The sequence below is a fragment of the Ipomoea nil genome, unplaced genomic scaffold (genome assembly GCF_001879475.1).
Source record: "Ipomoea nil cultivar Tokyo-kokei standard unplaced genomic scaffold, Asagao_1.1 scaffold2818, whole genome shotgun sequence".
Classification (NCBI taxonomy): domain Eukaryota; kingdom Viridiplantae; phylum Streptophyta; class Magnoliopsida; order Solanales; family Convolvulaceae; genus Ipomoea; species Ipomoea nil.
Window position 1 is genome coordinate 2,553,637 of NW_017619246.1, and position 20,522 is coordinate 2,574,158.

Here is a 20,522-nt window from a genome sequence, read left to right on the forward strand (position 1 = left end):
ACTAGCAAATTGATTCGTGGACTCGAATCAATCTTCCTTTCTTCAGCCTTAGATTTAGGGTCGTGGACTCGTTCTTGAATCGAAGGAAACTAGATCCGACTCTAGTTGATTGAAGATTGCATCATCGAGGTACTTGAAGCTACAAGGTGATTCTTCCAAGTCTTTGAGGATTCGAGACAAAGGGTTTCTCGTGAGGTTTAAGGTATTTCGATCCATCTCTATCTTGCATTGAGAGTAATCTTGGGACAATATTCCATTTTATTTGAACCTTGGACTAGGTTCATATCAATTTGGTATTCAGAGCCTGGTTTATCTCATTATCGTTAGAAATTTGGTTTCTTTGGTTCCCTAGGTTTATTTCGTTATTATCTTACATACTACTTTTTTCATGTCTTATTCATTAAAAACTCCAAAAAAAAAAAAAAAAAATTCTTTGCATTCTTGATTATTTTCTTGAATCTTGATACATGTTCTTTAGTTTCTTGAAAACCTATCCCGAAATTGTTTTCCCTTTTTCCTATCCAATATCAACGATACCTCACACCTCCTAAGCACCATATTACCAAATATCCAGTCAAGAATACAATCCCATCTCACCCATACCTATATCCGAAGCACATTTACGCGCAATCACGTCGCAATCACACCCTGTCCAGATTTTCGCGTTCTGTGACCAGTTTCAAAGAATGACCCATATCTCGAGATCCACTGGTTAGTTTTATCTGAAATATTGATATCTTGTAGATATCTTCTTGGGCGTTCTATGGATATATTGTACACTTGCTAATTCCTTACGGTCATTGAGATATTGATCTTCGACTTAAGGGCATCGTTTCTGTTTTTCTGGGTGATTCTTGAAATTCTTGGTTATGTTTTGAAAGGGTTGTGTGGATCCTCTTGGTCCGAAATTTTGGTTGATATTTACAGTAGTTATTTGGAGGTTACTTATAAAAAAAAATCAAGAAATTTGAAAAAAAAAAAGCAAAAAAAAAAAAAAAAGAGAAAGCTATAAAGAAGAAGAATAAGGTTGGGGAAAGAATTTGGCTGGTAGGAGAATTTTGGAGGGACAAGGAAGGGGAAAAGTATAAGGTTGGAAGGAGTTCTTGATAGATTCCTAATTGGTTGTGGTACACGTGAACCCCTTTTATATTCTATTTGTCTCTATCTTTTGATATTAGTCTTGCATATCTTTCTGTCATACTTCCTTCCTTGGTTTCCTTTTTCTTTCAAATCTTGTTTAGTTTCTTTGCTTGTATTGTCCTTTTTCTTTGCTTCTTGCTCTCAATTTTATTACCTACCTCGCGATACACCCTTACTCTCAAAGGCTTGTGAAGTCTTCCAAGGTACGTTTTCTTAAACTTTGAGGTTGAATCCATATCAACTGGAGTACCGGACTAGAATTTTCCTTTTTGGAAAAAGGCTTGTGAGAGTATTTGCCACCTTGAGCGATACACGAGTGGAGTGTGTGTTAGTAAGAGTGTGTAGTGCACCCCCAAAAGCCATATAATCCACCTCTTACTTGCGAGCTGAGAATAGTGAGGGAGCGAGCCAACTTTTTGGTTTCACTAACATGAATACTCACATATCTTATTGTTTTTAGATTTTGTTTCTCATCTACAGATGACTGAAGAGGTTCCAAACACACATAGGAGGTTAGAGCAGAAAATAGATGCTCTAGCCTTTGCCATGAAAGGTTTAAGCACTCGAATGACTAATGTAGAGCAACACCCTAAGCAAGTGCAACCGCCACTCTATACTAGGGGAAACATTCATGGAAAGGGATGCATTATCGTTATCAATTCGGATCGATGTATGAATTTAGCTAGTACAGCCATGGTGGACTACCTTAAGTTACCTCTTATCAATCACCCCCAACCGTATAATCTTATTGATTCAGGGGATGTGAGAGTGACTAAACAAGCTTTTATTCCTTTTTGTATTGGCAAGTATTATGATGAGGTTCTATGTGATATTGTGCCAATGCGTACTGCACATGTTTCACTTGGAAGGTCATGGCAACATGATAGACATTTTTATTATAATGCACTCAACAACACATGCAATGTCACCTATAATAGATTTATACATGTGCTTAAGCCTCTACTTCCAAAACAAGTAGAAGAAATTCAACTGAGATCGAAGCAAGGTAGCAAGCTCTCAAACCAGCCTTGAAGAAAGAAGAAATCAATGAGAGCAAACTGGAACCTCCACGTTTAGAATTGGAGTCACCACTCCAGTCCTCTAACTTAGTTTGTAGCCAAACAAAGGAACTATCAGTGGTACAGTGGAAAGAACCAGCCAGAGCTATCAAAGTGCAGCCTCGCTTGGTAACAAAAAAGGATAGTAAGCGAGAGAAAAGAATGGGAGTAACTATTTACTCATTTTTATTTCAAAAGCATGCATTAAAATTCTCTAGATTTGTTTGTCATGTTTCTATTAATGAGCTACTTGCTAGATGTGTTAGAAATTTGTTTGCCTCCATACATCCAAGATTTCTTAATTTTGATTTTACTAAAACTTTATTTGATAGAGATAAGGAATCACTGGGAAGTTATAAGGCACATTTGAAAACTTCATATGTCAAATACTACTTGCTTAAGGGGTTTTGGTTCAAAGTCAATGGGATTGACACTTTTTGCTTTGTTTTGGGCAATGATTTAATTGTTGATTCACATAAGGGGCATTTTGATTTTCCAAAGAGTGATGATGTTTTGCGTGGATATTTTCATTGGCCAAAGAAGAAAAAAGATGTAGAATCTTATGTTCAGAATTGTGCTACTTACCACCATAATGCATCTAAATCATTTCTTGATATTTCCATGAATTTTCTGTTTGATAAGGCTTTGCCCGAGATTGATATGGTGTTTATGGGATGATCTTGATGTTTATGTGTTAATCTTGATACTTATGTGATAATCTTGATATTCTTGATTCTAAGATAATTATATAAGCGATCTTGTGTTTTAATTATGACTAGAGCCCTAGGGTTATAACGTGGATTTCGTATTGTGTTATTCTTAGTGTGTTTGGATGGGATTTTGCATGTTCGGGTGTTGCGTCTTGGCATGCTTAGGAGTCGTGTTAGAATGTATTTGGTGGGGTTCTTGGTTTTAATCCGTTACTTGATTACGTAGTGTCGTCGTTTTTGTTTAAATGTGTCTGGACATGATTTCAGGTTCCACGAGGAATCCCGGGACCAATTTATTACATAGGAGTCAGTGGGGGGTAGGTGGGAGCAGGGGTACCCACCACCTACCCGCTGCCCAAAGCCTCTTGCCGGCGGGTAGGCGACTGCCCGCCGGGCACCCGCTGCCTTGTGACTCGCCGCCCTCCACCCGCTGGAATTTCGGTATGAGTCGCGATGTTTTCCCCCATTTAATGTTTCCCCGTGTCCCGTTGTACCCCGTTTGTCGTATATGAGTCTAGTTTGATATATCAGGTACCATTCTTAGGATGAAAGAGTCTTGTGTATTGCATGCTAGTCGAATTGGTATCCCATTGGCCTAGGAGGAAGGTGCATGACCCCTTAGGCGTGTCTCGAGTAGTTTAATGTGGTTGGCCACGCATAAGTTATATAATGATAGGAATATTTTTGTAATAAAGCTTTGATGAGCCAAATGTACTTTAGATCCCCGTTGATTTTAGGTCTTTAGTACAAGCATCATAATCCAGAATATCGAGTCAATGAAAATCTACCACATGAAGAACAAAATTAATTTGGAAAATTAATTTTGGTCCTACAAGTATTCATCCGAGAAAGAAGCATGAAGGAATTTATTTTGAATCAAACCACATGCCACAAGAATCCAAAATTGCCTGAAGATATGATCAGAACGGGAGAAATATTTATGAAGACATGAATATAAAAACTTATCCTAGAAATAAATTCTATCAGAAGGATTTATTTCAAAGATACGTTGGAAATTCAAAATTGACAAGAATAATAATATTTTAAAGAAACAACTTGAAAATCAAGTTGAGATAAAATATTATCTTGTCAGGCAAGTTGACAATCAAATCATATTGAAGATCTACCATTGTCAACAATACCAGGCTATGAAGATTCAAAATTCAAATATCAAATTATCCCACTCCAATGGATATATTTGGTTATCTATAAAAAGGCCATGAAGACTTGAAGAAAGAACAGAGATGAATACACACGAGATAAGAAGTGAACAAGTGCAAGTGCTAAAATATTATTTTGAGACTTAGTCTGAATAGTCTCAAAAATAGTTGGAGAGAGATACAATTACCTTTGTATTTGTAATTGTTAGAAGAGTATAGCTGTGTGCAAAATACTCTAGTGAGTGTAGCTGTGTGCAAAACACTCGTAGTTAATAAGTGTAGCTGTGTGTAAAAACACTTAGTTGGCGTTGAGTATAGCTGTGTGCGAAATACTCGGAGTTGAGTGTAGCTGTGTGCGAGTCACTCAGAGTTGGGTGTAGCTGTGTGCGAGACATCAGGAAGAAGTGCTTGTGTAGCGCTTATTCACTATTGTAACTGTGTGCGGAAAATAGTGAATTACTCCTAGAAGTGAATGGAGTAAAGTGGACTAGGAAGATTACGCCACTTCCGAACCACTATAAATTGCCTCTCTCATTTACATACCGCACTTACATAATTCGCTCTATCTATCTATCTTATCCGACTAACCTGTTTACTATTCACTGTTAATCGTTATCTTTCGGGTTTAGCATGTTTTCACGTATGCATGTAACTCAAACTTTCCGAGCTTAACTCTTGAATTATTCTAAGCAAGTTTGACGTGTTGCATGTGACTTTTATCATACGATTGACGTGATACGAAATCTTATTTATAATCTTGAATATTATTGTTAAATATTGAGTGCACCATCTCCTTTAAATATTCAATATATTCATGTCATCCTTACACCTCATCTAAGCTTATCCTACACGTACATGTGATTCAAATTATTGATTGGGCATAACTCTTTACACTTATTAATTTCGCTGTGCATTTCAATTTAATTATTTCTCTATTTACTTGTTATTTAGAGTTGAAATTACCAAAGAGTTATTTATTGTGAAAAAGTTTAAAAGTCTATTCACCCCCCCCCCCCCCACCTCTAGACTTTTACCACCCTATTGGGACCAGCAATTGGTATCAGAGCGGTTGTCTATTTGAGTCAATCTTGACTGCTAGACAGATCTCGAAAAATCAAGATGATGAAAAGAAATATGGCTCTTGCCCAAAATCTATTGTTTTCCTTAGAAAAATTTGATGATTGGAAAATTCGCATGCAGGTACATTTATCCGCATTACATGATGAAATGTGGGAAGTTATTACCAGTGGTCCTATTGAAATTTTACAAGTCAACACTTCATCCGAACAAACAAGTGAGACTCTGCAATACATCCCAAAACCGAAGGTGGAATGGTCTCGTGAAGATAGAACTAGAAATAACTTGGACAACATTGCCAAGGATATTTTGTTTAAATCTATCGATGACACGATATTTCTAAAAGTTCGAAAATTCCAATCCGCGAAGGAAGTTTGGGAAACGCTCATTCAAATTGGTGAAGGAGACGAGCAAGAAAAGGATAATAAGCTCACCATAGCATTATAGAATTCGAGGATTTCAAAATGCTAAATGGCGAGAATATTACCGACATGGAAACAAGATTTGCTAAAATCTTAGGAGAGATTAATGATCTTGGAAAAGATATTAATCAAAAGGAAATTTCACTCAAAATCTTACGTGGTCTACCATCTACATGGGATATGAAGGTCACGGCCATGAGAGATCATAGAGATCTAAAAACTCTATCAACTGATAAGCTGTTTAGTGATCTAAAAGCTTATGAGTTTGAAATGAAATCAAGGATATAGGAAGATAATGAAGAAAAGAACAATGCACTTGTAGCCGAGCAACCATCAACTTCAAGGTCAGTACAAAATGATGAACTATTGCCTAATGATCAATTTGCTCTCTTTGTCAAGAAATTTAGGAAATTCATGAAGAGAAGCAACTACAAGAATCCTCAAAGAAAAACGTGGAATGCAACAAAGAATTCAAAGAAAGAAATGATTGAGCAAGATTCAAATTTGTGTTACAATTGTAGAAAGCTTGGACATTTTGCAGCAAGTTGTCCACACCCCAAGGTAAGTAAAAGTCAATACACAAATACACCCCAAGGTAAGGAAGAATTCAAGACCAAAGATAAAAAGGTTCACAAAGGAGAGAAGAAAAGCACTTATTAGTGACCCACTTGAGACAAGTGAGTCAAAAGAATCTTCAAGTGATGAAAGTGACACCTCAAAAGATGACAATGCAATGTTTTGCATGAGTATCTCCAACAACTCATCCTACGAGGACATGTGTCTTATGGCAAATGAAAATGAAGAAAATGAGGTAACTTCTAATTCTTATGACTCTGTAAATTCTTCATTCTCTAGAGAGTCCTTCTTCAACTCAATGGAAGAATGTCATACCGTAATGGACACTCACTCTCAACTCAAAGAGCGTAATAATCTTTTGATTCTTGAAAAAGATCAAGTAAATGAAAAATTGCAAAATGCTCTACTTGAATTGAAAGACTTGAAAGATAAAATTATTTGTCTTCAAGAAGAGTGTAAATCAAGGGAAGTGAGAGACCACAACCTTAGAGAGGTTATAGCAACATTTACACATTCATCCAAAATAATGGACAAAATGGTAAATATGCAAAAACCCTCAAGTGATAAAACCGGACTTGGTTATGATCCATCGTGTTCTCAAGCATCCGAGAAATTGACCAATTCTACTACTACTTTAAATAATAAAGTCCAAGTAGTAAAATTTGTAAAAGGTCAAGAAAGCATAGTGAGAGAGGGAATTGGTTATCAAACTAATGTCAAAGTTAATGCTGTTAGGCTGAAGCCTCAAAGAAACAATATTTCGCCTAAGCAGTATATAAAAAGGCAAAAGTTTGTTCCTAAATGGAAGCACACCAATGAGTCTAGTGCACAAAGCCCTCATAGGAAAATGGGAAGAAATACGAGAATTGGGGTAGGGAGATTTTATCCCTCTAAACAAGATTGGTTTGGTGATATTAAACCATGGACTAAGTCCAGATTTAAGGCCTATCATAAGCTCAAACAATCTACTTCCCAAGTGTCAAAGAATCGAGTCAATTTTCAAAAACCGGCACCAAAAATGTTTTCAAAAATTAGTTATGATTATAATGTGTTTAATGGTTACCAATCACCTAAACTTAGATCAGTGAGTACAAGGTGGATTTGGGTACCAAAAATGACTTAACACCCAAGGACCCAAATCATGTTGGGTACCTAAAAATGTGTAACTTATTTGCAGGAAATTTGGTACTTCGATAGTGGATGTTCTAGACACATGACTGGAAATAAATCTAGTCTTGTGGATCTTAAAAATATCGAAGGACCAAAAGTCGTATTCCATGTAAATGAACGATACGGCATAACCAAAGGAATTGGTACAATATTTCGCAATGGTTTAAAAATTAAAGACATATCCTTTGTTGAAGGTCTAAAATTCAACTTGTTAAGTACAAGTCAATTTTGTGACAAAGGATATCTAGTATAATTCTTCAAAGACAAATGTCAAGTGAAGAATAATTCCTCGGGAGAAGTTGTGCTCGAAGGAATATGGAAGAAAAATATGTACGTGGTTGATTGGAACACGACAAAAGAATCAGTATATCTACTAGCAAACAACTCACACGCAACAAGTTGGGAATGACATAGGAAGTTGAATCATCTAAATTTCAAGACTATAAACAAGCTAGCAAGAAACAAACTTGTTGAAGGTCTACCCGACATTGTTTACAAGAAAAATCAAATATGTGATGCTTGCCAAAGAGGAAAGCAAATCAAGTCATCATTCAAATCCAAAGCTCAAGAATCTACAACAAGACCGCTAAGTCTACTACACATGGATCTATTCGGTCCAGTAGACCTTGTAAGTCTAAGCGGTAAGAAATATACACTAGTTGTTGTTGATGATTTTTCCAGATACACATGGACGATGTTTCTCAAGAAGAAAAATGAAGTGGAGCAAAAGTTTCCAGAACTACTTAAGCTACTACAAAACGAGAAAGACTTGAAAATTGCAAAAATTCGAACTGATCGTGGAACTGAGTTCGTAAATCAAGCAATTGAAGCCTACTGCAATCTCAAAGAATTGTACATCAATTATCTGCCGCACGTACACCACAACAAAATGGTGTAGCCGAAGAAAAAATAGAACGCTAAAAGAAGCCGCACGTGTGATAATTACGTCAGCCGAGCTACCTAAAAGATATTGGGTTGAAGCAATCAACACCGCTTGCTATACGCAAAATCGAAGCTTGATACACAAGTCTTACAAAACAACACCGTATGAATTATGGAAAGGGAGAAAACCTAAGTTCAACTATTTCCATACTTTTGGCATCAAATGTTTTATTCTTAACAATGGAAAAACATATCTAAAGACTTTTAATGAGCGTGCAGATGAAGGAATATTTTTGGGATATTCATCTACCAGTAAAGCATTCAGAGTGTTGAACAAAAGATCAATGGTGGTAGAAGAATCAATTCATGTTTCATTTGATGAAGCCCATAAGAAGGAAACCCAGAGCAACAAAAATGATCAGGAAAGTTGTCAAGTTGAAAAATCATTTAATGATACTGACATATCTTTTAAAGATCAAGTTGTACAGGGTATGGAGCAATTGGACATTGATTGCAATAGTGAAGGACACGTGAAAGTAAATGAAGATCCACACGTGGGTAATCTAAATTCTCAAGCAGAAGCACAAGTTGGAGAACAATCTGATGAGCAAAATGCATCTACCTCCAACTTACTTACTGAGCAAGGAAACGTGGAAAATCCATGCAATCTACAATCTGACTTGAGATGGCTCAAAAATCATCCTCCAGAGCTAGCAATTGGAGATCCACGAGAAGGAGTTAAAACAAGGTCCTCAAATATAGATACTTTATTTTCTTGTTTTCTTTCTCAGGTTGAGCCCACAAGCATTGAAGAAGCTCAAAGTGATCCGGACTGGATTAATGCAATGCAAGAAGAGCTTGATCAATTTAAAAGAAATAACGTATGGGAATTAGTTCCAAGACTCGAAAATTACAATGTAATTGGAACAAAATGGGTCTTCCGGAATAAAGCCAATGAGGAAGGAATTGTTGTTCGAAATAAAGCAAGATTAGTGGCAAAAGGATATTCACAAGAAGAAGGAATAGACTTCGATGAAACAGTTGCACCCGTTGCAAGACTAGAAGCCATCAAAATATTTCTAGCTTATGCCGCGTACAAGAATTTCACTATCTATCAAATGGACGTGAAAAGTGCATTCTTAAATGACTTACTTGAAGAAGAAGTCTACGTCGAACAACCACCCGGTTTCGAAGTAAAAGGTTATATTAATAAGGTCTACAGATTGAAGAAGGCGTTATATGGGTTAAAACAAGCACCGAGAGCTTGGTATCACACCATATCAACGTTCTTAATTAAATGTGGTTTCACAAAAGGTCTTGTTGATAAAACCTTATTTAGAATTCAAGAAAATAATCACATTTTATTGGTACAAATTTATGTTGATGATATTATTTTTGGAACTACTAATAAAACTTTATGTAAGAAATTTTCTAAGCTCATGCAGAATAAGTTTGAGATGAGCATGATGGGAGAGTTAAACTACTTTCTTGGATTACTAGTAAAACAACTCAACGATGGCATATTCATCAATCAGGCCAAATACACAAAAGATCTTATAAAGAAATTTGGTCAAGATGGAAAATCCTCAATCAAGATCCCGATGAGCACGTCTTTAAGATTAGATAAAGATGATGAAGGCAAGGACGTTGACGAAACAAAATATGGAGGAATGATTGGATCATTACTATACCTCACTGCAAGCCGACCAGATATATCTTATTCAGTGGGAGTATGTGCTAGGTTCCAATCAAAGCCAAAAGAAAGTCATTTTCTTGCCACCAAGAAAATCATTTGATACCTAAAAGGAACAGTCAATGTGGGATTATGGTATCCCGAAGAAGGTAATTTTACACTAACTGGTTTTTCAGATGCAGATTTTGCAGGATGTAAAATCAATCAAAAAAGTACCTCAGGGACATGCCAGTTCTTAGGGGGAAGATTGGTATCATGGTTCAGCAAAAAGCAAAACTCCATAGCTACAAGCACAACCGAAGCTGAATATATAGCTGTTGGGAGTTGTTGTGCACAAATTCTTTAGATGAAACAACAACTGAGAGATTATGGCGTGAATTGTGAAAATGTCAACATACTGTGTGACAATACAAGTGTTATAGCCATAACACACAATCCCGTGTTACATTCAAGAACAAAGCACATTGATGTGAGACATCATTTTATCCGGGATCATGTTGAAAAGAAGGAATTGACAATAGAATACATCCAGACCGAAAATCAAATAGCTGACATTCTCACAAAGCCTCTGTGTGAATCATGATTTTCGAAATTGAGAAACGAGATGGGCATGACTGAATTGAGCTAAGTTTCTAAACTCTATTTAAATTAAAGAGCTCAATTTTTCATCTGAAAATCTGTTACTTTATCTGATTTAATTAACTTATTTTCGTGCCTATGTGTCCCACATGCAAAATATGTCACATCTTAGTATTTATGTCTACCTATCTTAATTGCATGTTGATAAAATATAAAGCATGCATGCCTCTTCAACCGAGTATCAATACATACATATATATATATATGTATATATCTATATATATATATATATATATATATATATATATATATATATATATATATATATATATACATATATATATACATATATATATACACATATGTATATATATATATATGTATATATATATATATACATATATATATATATATATATATATATATATATATATATATATATATATACACACACACACAATAAAATTTGGTTAGATTTACAAAATCTTTACCATTAAAGAGTTGACAAGATAGTGTGATGATGATTTTATCTTCATAAATGAGAACACCTTTCTATGGTAGTTGCATACAATAAATTCTCTAAAAAGAATCAACTTTCTTTTTCTCTCAACTACATAAACGTGTATATATGTACATATATTATTTTCGGAACAGATTTAGTGCTCTGTAAAATTTTATTTCAGGTAAAATTTGGTCCGAGTATCTAAATTTTTGGCGCCACATCAGCAGACAAATTGGATGGAGAATATATAACCTAAACTAACTATCAGTTAGGTCAAAGGTTGGAAACCCTTGGAATATCAAAAATAACCCTCACCTCTTAAAGTCAAAAATTAAATTTTTGAGGATACTTTTGTAAAGACACCCCCCTCCACCCAACCGGTCGAAAAGCCACCTCTTCCACTCAAAATCCTCCAAAACTTTCCATCTTCCATAGCCGAATCACTCTCAAGCTTCATCTCTCTCAATCTCAATCAAAATATCAAACACATTATGGCAACCATTGGAGATTTAAGATCTCAACCTAATGAGGAACAATCTACACAACTCAATCTCACCAAGCTAGCCATTGGAATCAAAGCCGGAGGAAGCTTTGACCACCACGGATTTCTCAAAGTGGCCAGGAACTCCGAACTAGCACAGAAAATCATCCATGCACTCCAAAGCAGCGAACTAATGAGGTTATGTTCCTATCCATACTCTGGCTTTTATGATGAAGATGTAGCAGATTTTTATGTCAATGCCAAAGTTGTTAGTTGGACTATTGAGTCCACCGTAAATGGAACTCTCATCACCACTGATGAACAAGAGTTACACTCAACTTTTGGACTTCCTATGTCTAGTCCAGAACAACCACTGTTGGACTTAGATATACATGCATATGATCACGCGGAAGTTTGGGCAGAAATTCGAAGTGAGAATGCATCTCTCGAACCCAATCTTTCTGGACAAAAATATGACTTGAAGCCAAAATATGAAATGCTAGTCAAAATCATCTACAAATGTATTTTGTGCAAATTAAATAGTATGGAGGATATATCACCTACAAGAATTGGATATTTGCATGCTTTGATGACTGATGTTAGGGGAGACTGGAACAAGTTGATATTGAGTAGGATTGCTCATTTTGTGAAAGGTGCAAAGATTAGGAATGGCAGGTAATAAGAACCAGTACACATGGAATCCAATAAGGGTCTATAGTGGGCTCATCACAAGGCCCAAAACTACATCCTTAAAGAATCATTGGTGGAAGAAACAAGAAGGCCGAATAATAATTCCATTCGATAGAGGAAAGTATCATAGTGGCCCATTTCAAGTGATATCATGGATCGAAGACAATGCTTACAAGATTCGAGGTCGAACCATTTTCAAGAAGATGAGGATGATGCGGCCCAACATAATGAAGATCCATCAAGAGTACCAATTGGGCCAATCACAAGGCCCAAGTACAAACGATTAAGACAACTCTTCATTGGTGATATTCAAAGATGGTGGAAATCCAAGTCAAGCCCATTTGCAAAAGATGAAGAAGATTACAAGGCTTTTTATAATTGTTTAAGTGCTGATTTTGGTGATTAAATTAGGCCCAAATCAGCCCTATTATTTTTGGTCATCATTAATTTAAATTGTTTGGCATAAAAGAGAAAACACTAGTTGTATTTAGAAAGGATTCCTTAAATCCTTTTCTAAATAAACCTCTATTTACATGTTTTCTAGATTAGGTTTAGGACTCTTTTTCCCATTGTATTTAGATTACAATGCTGCCCTATACCTATAAATAGGGCACATCCATATCAGTTTGAAACAGGCTTTAATTCAATAAAACTCTTAAGTTTTTCTTTACAATTGTGAAAGAAACCTTATGGCTAATTGTGAACTCAATTAGTGGCTAGTCGTGGACTCGACTAGTAAATTGATTCGTGGACTCGAATCAATCTTACTTTCTTCAACCTTAGATTTAGGTTTGTGGACTCGTTCTTGAATCGAAGGAAACTAGATCGGACTCTAGTTGATTGAAGATTGCAATATCAAGGTACTTGAAGCTACATGGGATTCTTCCAAGTCTTTGAGTATTCGAGACAAAGGGTTTCTCGTGAGGTCTAAGGTATTTCGATCCATCTCTATCTTTGTATTGAGAGTAATCTTGGGACAATATTCCATCTTTATTTGAATCTTGGACTAGGTTCTTGGTTCAACCGTGTATTAGGTTTCAAGTTACTCATTGGAGAGATAATCAAGAGAAAGGGATTACCAATGAGAGCTAGAAAGCCATTTGGGAATAACCAGATACTCTACAAAGATCATGAGATCTCAACTGAGTCCAATCCCAAAAGAAAAAGAAACCTGAGAGGTATTCCTACTAGAAAAGGGCCAGTAGCAGAAGTTCTTGGTTTAAACCCTCAACTCACAACCCAACCTCTTGAAAATCCTACCTCAAGTCACGACCCAAATTCAAGCCACAATCCTAAATCAAGCCACAATCCTACTACAAGTCAAAATCCGATCATAAGCCACAACCCTACCTCAAACTATGATCCCAACCCTAGCCAAGAAACCATGAGTTCCTTCTCTCGGATAGCTATGTTGGAAACAATGATTTATGAAGAAATTTATCAAGTTGGTGGACTTGATTTAATCTTGGTAAATGAGTATCAAAGAGTACTTAATTGGAGAAAATGGAGACTTGGCTCTTATCAAGAACTGATGACAAGAGGACAGAGTATGGAAGAAGAAGGAGTATTCTCTTTGCAATGGATCGGCAGTCTAGATATTGGTCATGCAACCTTGATATCAACCGTAAATGGAGCATTCATAAGTAAGCTAAAAGCCAAATTGGCCGAGACTTCTCATGTCAACACAGCACAAGAGAACATGGCAACTGGAGATGATTTTTTGGTTGATATTACTGATTTTGATCAACCTATTGAGCTCACTAGACACTTAGAAGGAGAAAATGCCACACATGCTATAATTTTATTTGATATAATATTAAAGCAATAATTAGTGATGTAGTGTGGGCCCAACTCTTAGCAAGCCTACAAAGTAAATTAAGCATTTAAGTTTTAATTTCCTTCCTACGGACGAAAGTCGAAAGTAGCAAAATTGTCTTCATCGACCGATTCCACATGTGGCAAGCTCGAGCTAGTTTTCCGGAAGAATCATCGGTCAATAACAGCAGCGAAGAGACCTCATCGTGATGCAATAATAGGAATTGGATGGTGGAGATTAATTTAGGAGGTGTATAAATAGTATAAAATTTTTCATATTCTACGTTCATTCTTTCCGTCTAGATTATTCTTTAAAGTTGTTGTCAATGTCCATTCGTAGCTAATTTCTTTAGCTTGGTTTAGTGAATTGAAACCCCGGAATTGATTATGCTGCAAGATTATTTATTTATTTTTTATTATAAATGTTTTTTACGCATTTGAGTATTAAATATTCTTCTAAATTATTTGAATAGTTGTATCATTTAATTGCTAGGGAGGCCTATAATGCAACCCAAACTACTGAAGATCCATTAAGAGTACCAGTTGGGCCAATCACAAGGTCTAAGTCCAAACAATTAAGACAACTCTTTATTGGTTATGTTCAAAAATGGTGGAAATCCAATTCAAGCCCAATTGCAAATGATGGCGAAGAACTCAAGGCTTTTTATAATTGTTTAAGTGCTGATTTTGGTGATTAAATTAGGCCCAAATCAGCCCTATTATTTTTGGTCTTCATTAATTTAAATTGTTTGGCATAAAAGAGAAAACACTAGTTGTATTTAGAAAGGATTCCTTAAATCCTTTTCTAAATAAAACTCTATTTACTTGTTTTCTAGATTAGGTTTAGGACTCTTTTTCCCATTGTATTTAGATTACAATGCTGCCCTATACCTATAAATAGGGCACATCCATATCAGTTTTGGGCAGACTTTAATTCAATAAAATTCTTAAGTTTTTCTTTACACTTGTGTAAGAAACCTTATAGCTAATTATGGACTCAATTAGTGACTAGTCGTGGACTCGACTAGCAAATTGATTCGTGGACTCGAATCAATCTTATTTTCTTCAACCTTAGATTTAGGTTCGTGGACTCGTTCTTGAATCGAAGGAAACTAGATCCGACTCTAGTTGATTGAAGATTGCATCATCGAGGTACTTGAAGCTACAATGGGATTCTTCCAAGTCTTTGAGGATTCGAGACAAAGGGTTTCTCGTGAGGTTTAAGGTATTTCGATCCATCTCTATCTTTACATTGAGAGCAATTCTTGGGACAATACTCATCTTATTTGAATCTTGGACTAGATTCATATCAATTTGGTATTCAGAGCCTAGGTTTGTCTCGTTATCATTGGAAATTTGGTTTCTTTGGTTCCCTAGGTTTATCTCGTTCTTATCTTACATACTACATTTATTTGTGTCTTATTCATTAAAAAAACCCCCAAAAAAAATTTTCTTTTGCATTCTTGATTGTGTCCTTGAATCTTGATACATGTTCTCCAGTTTCTTGAAAAACAATCCCGAAAGTGTTTTCCCTTTTTCCCGTCCAATATCAATGAGACCTCACACCTCCTAAGAACCATATTACCACATATTCTGTCAAGAAAACAACCCCATCTTACCCTTACCTATATCCAAAGCGCATTTACGCGCAATCACGTCTCAATCACACCCTGTCCAGATTTCCGCGAGCTGTGACCAGTTTCAAAGAATTACCTATATCTCCAGATCCACTGGTTATTTTTATCTGAAATTTGGATATGTTGTAGATCTCTTCTGGGGCGTTCTTTTGATATATTATACACTGTCTAATTCCTTCTGGTTAGTGAGATATTGATCTTCAAAGTCTGGGCATTGTTTCTGTTTTTCTAGGCGATTCTTGAAATTCTTGATTCTGTTTTGAAGGGGTTGTGTGGATCCTCTTGGTCCGAAATTTTTGTTGATATTTACAGTGGTTATTTGGAGGTTTCTTATTTAAAAAAAAAAAGCAAAAAAAAAAAAAAAAAGAGAAAGCAAAAGAAGAAGAAGAAGAATAAGGTTGGTAGGAGAATCTTGGTGGGAAAAGGAAGGGGAAAAGTATAAGGTTGGAAGGAGTTCTTGATAGATTCCTAATTGGCTGTGGTACACGTGAACCCCTTTTATATTCTATTTGTCTCTATCTTTTGATATTGGTCTTGCATATCTTTCTGCCATACTTCCTTCTTTGGTTTCCTTTTTCTTTCAAATCTTATTTAGTTTCTTTGCTCGTATTGTCCTTTTTCTTTGCTTCTTGCTCTTAATTTTATTACCGATCTCGCGATACACCCTTACCCTCAAAGGCTTGTGAAGTCTTCCAAGGTACGTTTTCTTGAACTTTGAGGTTGAATCCATATCAACTTGAGTACCGGACTAGAATTTTCCTTTTTGGAAAAAGGCTGGTGAGAGTATCTGCCACCTTGAGCGATACACGAGTGGAGTGTGTGTTTGTAAGAGTGTGTAGTGCACCCCCAGAGCTATATAATCCACCTCTTACCTGCGAGCTGAGAATAAGTGAGGGAGCGAGCCAACTTTTTGGTTTCACTAACGTGTCTACTCACACATCTTTTTGTTTAGAATTTTTTTTCCTCTACAGATGGATGAACAAGTTCCAAACCCACCCCAGACATTGGAAGAAAAAATAGATGCTCTAACCTTCGCCATGGACGGGTTACTCACACGAATGACTAATCTGGAGCAACGCTCACAGCAAGTGCAACCACCACACAATGATGAGCGACAACTGCCACCAGCAGGGAGAGTGGATCCTAGATGTCAAAGGATCCAACAGCCTAATGAGGAGTTAGGAAACATTAAACTTGAAATTCCTAACTTCTCTGGTGAGAAGGGACCAACAGAGTATATAGAATGGGAGAATGCTGTTGAAACACTTTTTGATTTAAAGCACTATTCTGATGTTACAAAAATTAGGCTAGTTGCTACATCTTTTAAGGGGTATGCAGTATCTTGGTGGAGAAAAAGAAATAGGGAGAGAGTTGCTGATTTTATTCCCTATGAATCTTGGGTTCAAGTAAGGGAAGATATGCGCCTAACCTTTCGCCCTAAATCTTTTTTCTATGATCTTGAAAGAAAATTGCAGGGAACTGTTCAGGGATCAATGTCGGTTGATGACTATCACCGAACAATCAATATTTTGCTTGAGCAAGGGGACATACATGAAGAAGAGGCAAGAACTATTGCTCGTTTCTTACATGGATTGAACAAAGAAATCCGGTGGGGAATGAGTACACAAAGATATGACACCCTTGATGATGCCTTGTATGCTGCACGCGAATCTGAAGTAAAAATCAAAGAGATGAAGATGTACAAGCCCAACAATGGTGCATCAAGATGGAACAACACTCGTTCTACCCCTCAAAGGCGTGATGAACGCCCTCTTCCAAGAGATGATTCACGAGACAAAGGTAAGGAAAAGGTAAGTGAGGCAGTGAGGCCTCAACGTGATAGAGAATTGATTTGTTATAGATGTAATGGAAGAGGTCATATGGCTCGTGATTGTCCTAACAAGAGGGTAGTTAAGATAACAAAACAATGTGAAAAATTTGCCTCTTGTCTTGAATATGAGTCTGAGGATGAGGTTAGTGACCATTTGGAAACCCCCAATGAGCATGTTGAGGAAGAACCACCTTTACCTTTAGATTTTGATTATGAATATGCTGATAGTGAGTCTGTTCATACTCTTGTTGTTAAGAAGGTTTTGAATGTTCATCCTTTAAAAGAAGATGAGTCTCAAAGAGAAAATATATTTTATGCTAAAGGGTCAATTAGAGGGAATGCTTGTACTGTGATAATAGATTCCAGAAGTTGCACAAATGTGGCTAGTGCAGCTATGGTTAAATTTCTTCAATTACCTTTGCTTGATCACCCTAATCCATATCGTTTGCAATGGTTAACCGATGCAGGAGAAGTTAGAGTAACAAAGCAGGCTCTTATTCCTTTATCTATTAACAATTACTCTGATGAAATTTTGTGTGATATTGTCCCAATGCAGGCTGCTCATGTGCTGTTAGGTAGACCGTGGCAATTTGATAGAAAAATCACTTTTGATGGAATGATGAACACTTATGTGTTTCACATGGATGGAGTTAGATATGTCTTGTCTCCTTTGACTCCTAAACAGGTGGAAGAAATACTATTGAAATCAAGGAAGGCATCAAAAGAGGCGAAATCAGTGCCATATTCCCCCTATCCAAAATCAAAGCCTCCACCTCCTCCAATATCCCTTTCCACGCCATTTTCATCTCAAAACCCAGCAAAGGAATCACCACATCAGCCCTCTCTTCTTGCAACAAAAAATGACATTAAGAAGGCAATAAGAAGGGGAGACACGTTTAACTTACTTTTCATTCATAAGCTTACCACTGATCTTGATTCTTCTCTTGTGTTACACTCTGAATCTTGTTTTCGTAATGCCTCTATTGATGAATTGCTTGCTGATTTTTCAGATTTATTCCCTAAAGAGATGCCAAAAGGATTGCCACCACTTAGAGGGATTGAGCATCAAATCGACTTTGTCCCTGGATCTACCTTGCCAAACCGACCAGCCTACAAAACCAATCCCGTGGAAGCAAAGGAAATCCAGAAACAGGTTGAAGAGCTTCTTGAAATTGGACATATTCGAGAAAGCTTGAGTCCGTGTGCCGTTCCAGTGCTCATTGTCCCAAAAAAAAAACGGTACATGGAGAATGTGTGTTGATTGTCGTGCAATCAACAATATAACTATTAAGTATAGATTTCCTATTCCTCGACTTGATGATATGCTTGATGAACTTTATGGAGCTAAGTACTTTAGCAAGGTGGATTTGAAACGAGGATATCATCAAATCGGGATGAAAGAAGGTGATGAGTGGAAAACAGCCTTTAAAACAAAGCATGGTTTATATGAGTGGTTAGTCATGCCTTTTGGCTTAACTAATGCCCCTAGCACATTCATGAGGCTTATGAACCATGTTTTGAGGAAATTTATTGGTAATTTTGTTGTTGTTTACTTTGATGATATTCTGATTTATAGCAAGTCACAAGAAAAACACTTGAAACACCTTCGATTAGTTTTTCTTGAACTTAGGGCTGCACAGTTGTATGTCAATCTTGAGAAGTGTTCTTTTATGTCTGAGAGTGTTGAGTTTTTAGGATTTCATGTTAGTATAGAAGGTGTGACCATGGATTCAAAAAAGGTTGAAGCTATCACAAGTTGGCCAACGCCAACTAATGTATCTAACTTGCGTAGTTTTCTTGGACTGGCAGGTTTCTACAGAAAGTTTGTTCGTGATTTCAGCTCCATAGCAGCCCCTATGCATGAGTTGATTAAGAAAGACATCATCTTCAAATGGGGGCCTAAACAGGAACAAGCTTTTGCTACATTGAAAGAGAAACTCACCACCGCTCCTGTTCTAGTTTTACCTTGTTTTGATAAAACTTTTGAACTAGAATGTGATGCTTCTGGCATTGGAATTGGTGCTGTACTGATGCAGGATAAACGCCCCATTGCCTATTTTAGTGAGAAGTTGGGTGGCGCAACACTCAACTATCCCACATATGATAAAGAACTTTATGCCATTATAAGAGCCTTGGAAACTTGGCAACATTATTTATGGTTTAAAGACTTTATTTTACACACTGATCATGAAGCCTTAAAACATTTGAAAGGCCAAGGTAAGTTGAATAAGAGACATGCTAAATGGCTCGAGTTCATTGAAGCTTTTCCTTATAAAATTGCCTACAAGAAAGGTACGGAAAACAAAGTGGCTGATGCTTTATCTAGGAGATATACTTTACTTGCTACTTTACATGCTAAGTTTCTTGGTTTTGATTTCATTAAGTCTCTCTATGCTAGTGATTCAGTGTTTGGCGAGATCTACACCTCTTGTGTACGATCTCCTTTGGGAAAGTTTTACTTGTCAGATGGGTTTTTGTTTAAGGAAAATAAAGTGTGCATTCCTAATTGTTCCTTGCGTGTGAGTTTGATCACTGAATCACATGGAGTTGGTCTTATGGGACACTTCGGTATTTCTAAAACCTATGATGCGTTGCATGAACACTTCTATTGGCCTAGAATGAAAAAAGACGTTGAGACTTTTGTGAATAATTGTACTACATGTCACCATGCTAAGTCCAAATCACTTCCCCAAGGGCTTTACACACCACTTTCTGTTCCTAGTGGCCCGTGGCTTGATATTTCTATGGATTTTGTTCTAGGGTTACCTATGAGTTCTAAGAGAAAAGATTCTATTTTTGTTGTAGTTGATCGTTTTAGTAAGATGGCTAGATTTATTGCTTGCACCAAAACTGATGATGCAACCCATATTGCTAATCTTTTCTTTGCTGAGATTGTTAAATTGCATGGCATCCCTAAGACTATTGTTTCTGATAGAGATTCTAAATTTCTTAGCCACTTTTGGCGTGTTCTGTGGGCTAAAATTGGGACTAAGTTGCTATTTTCTACTACTTGTCATCCTCAAACTGATGGACAAACAGAAGTAGTTAATAGAACCTTATCCCAATTACTTAGAAGTGTGATCTCTAAAAATCTAAAAT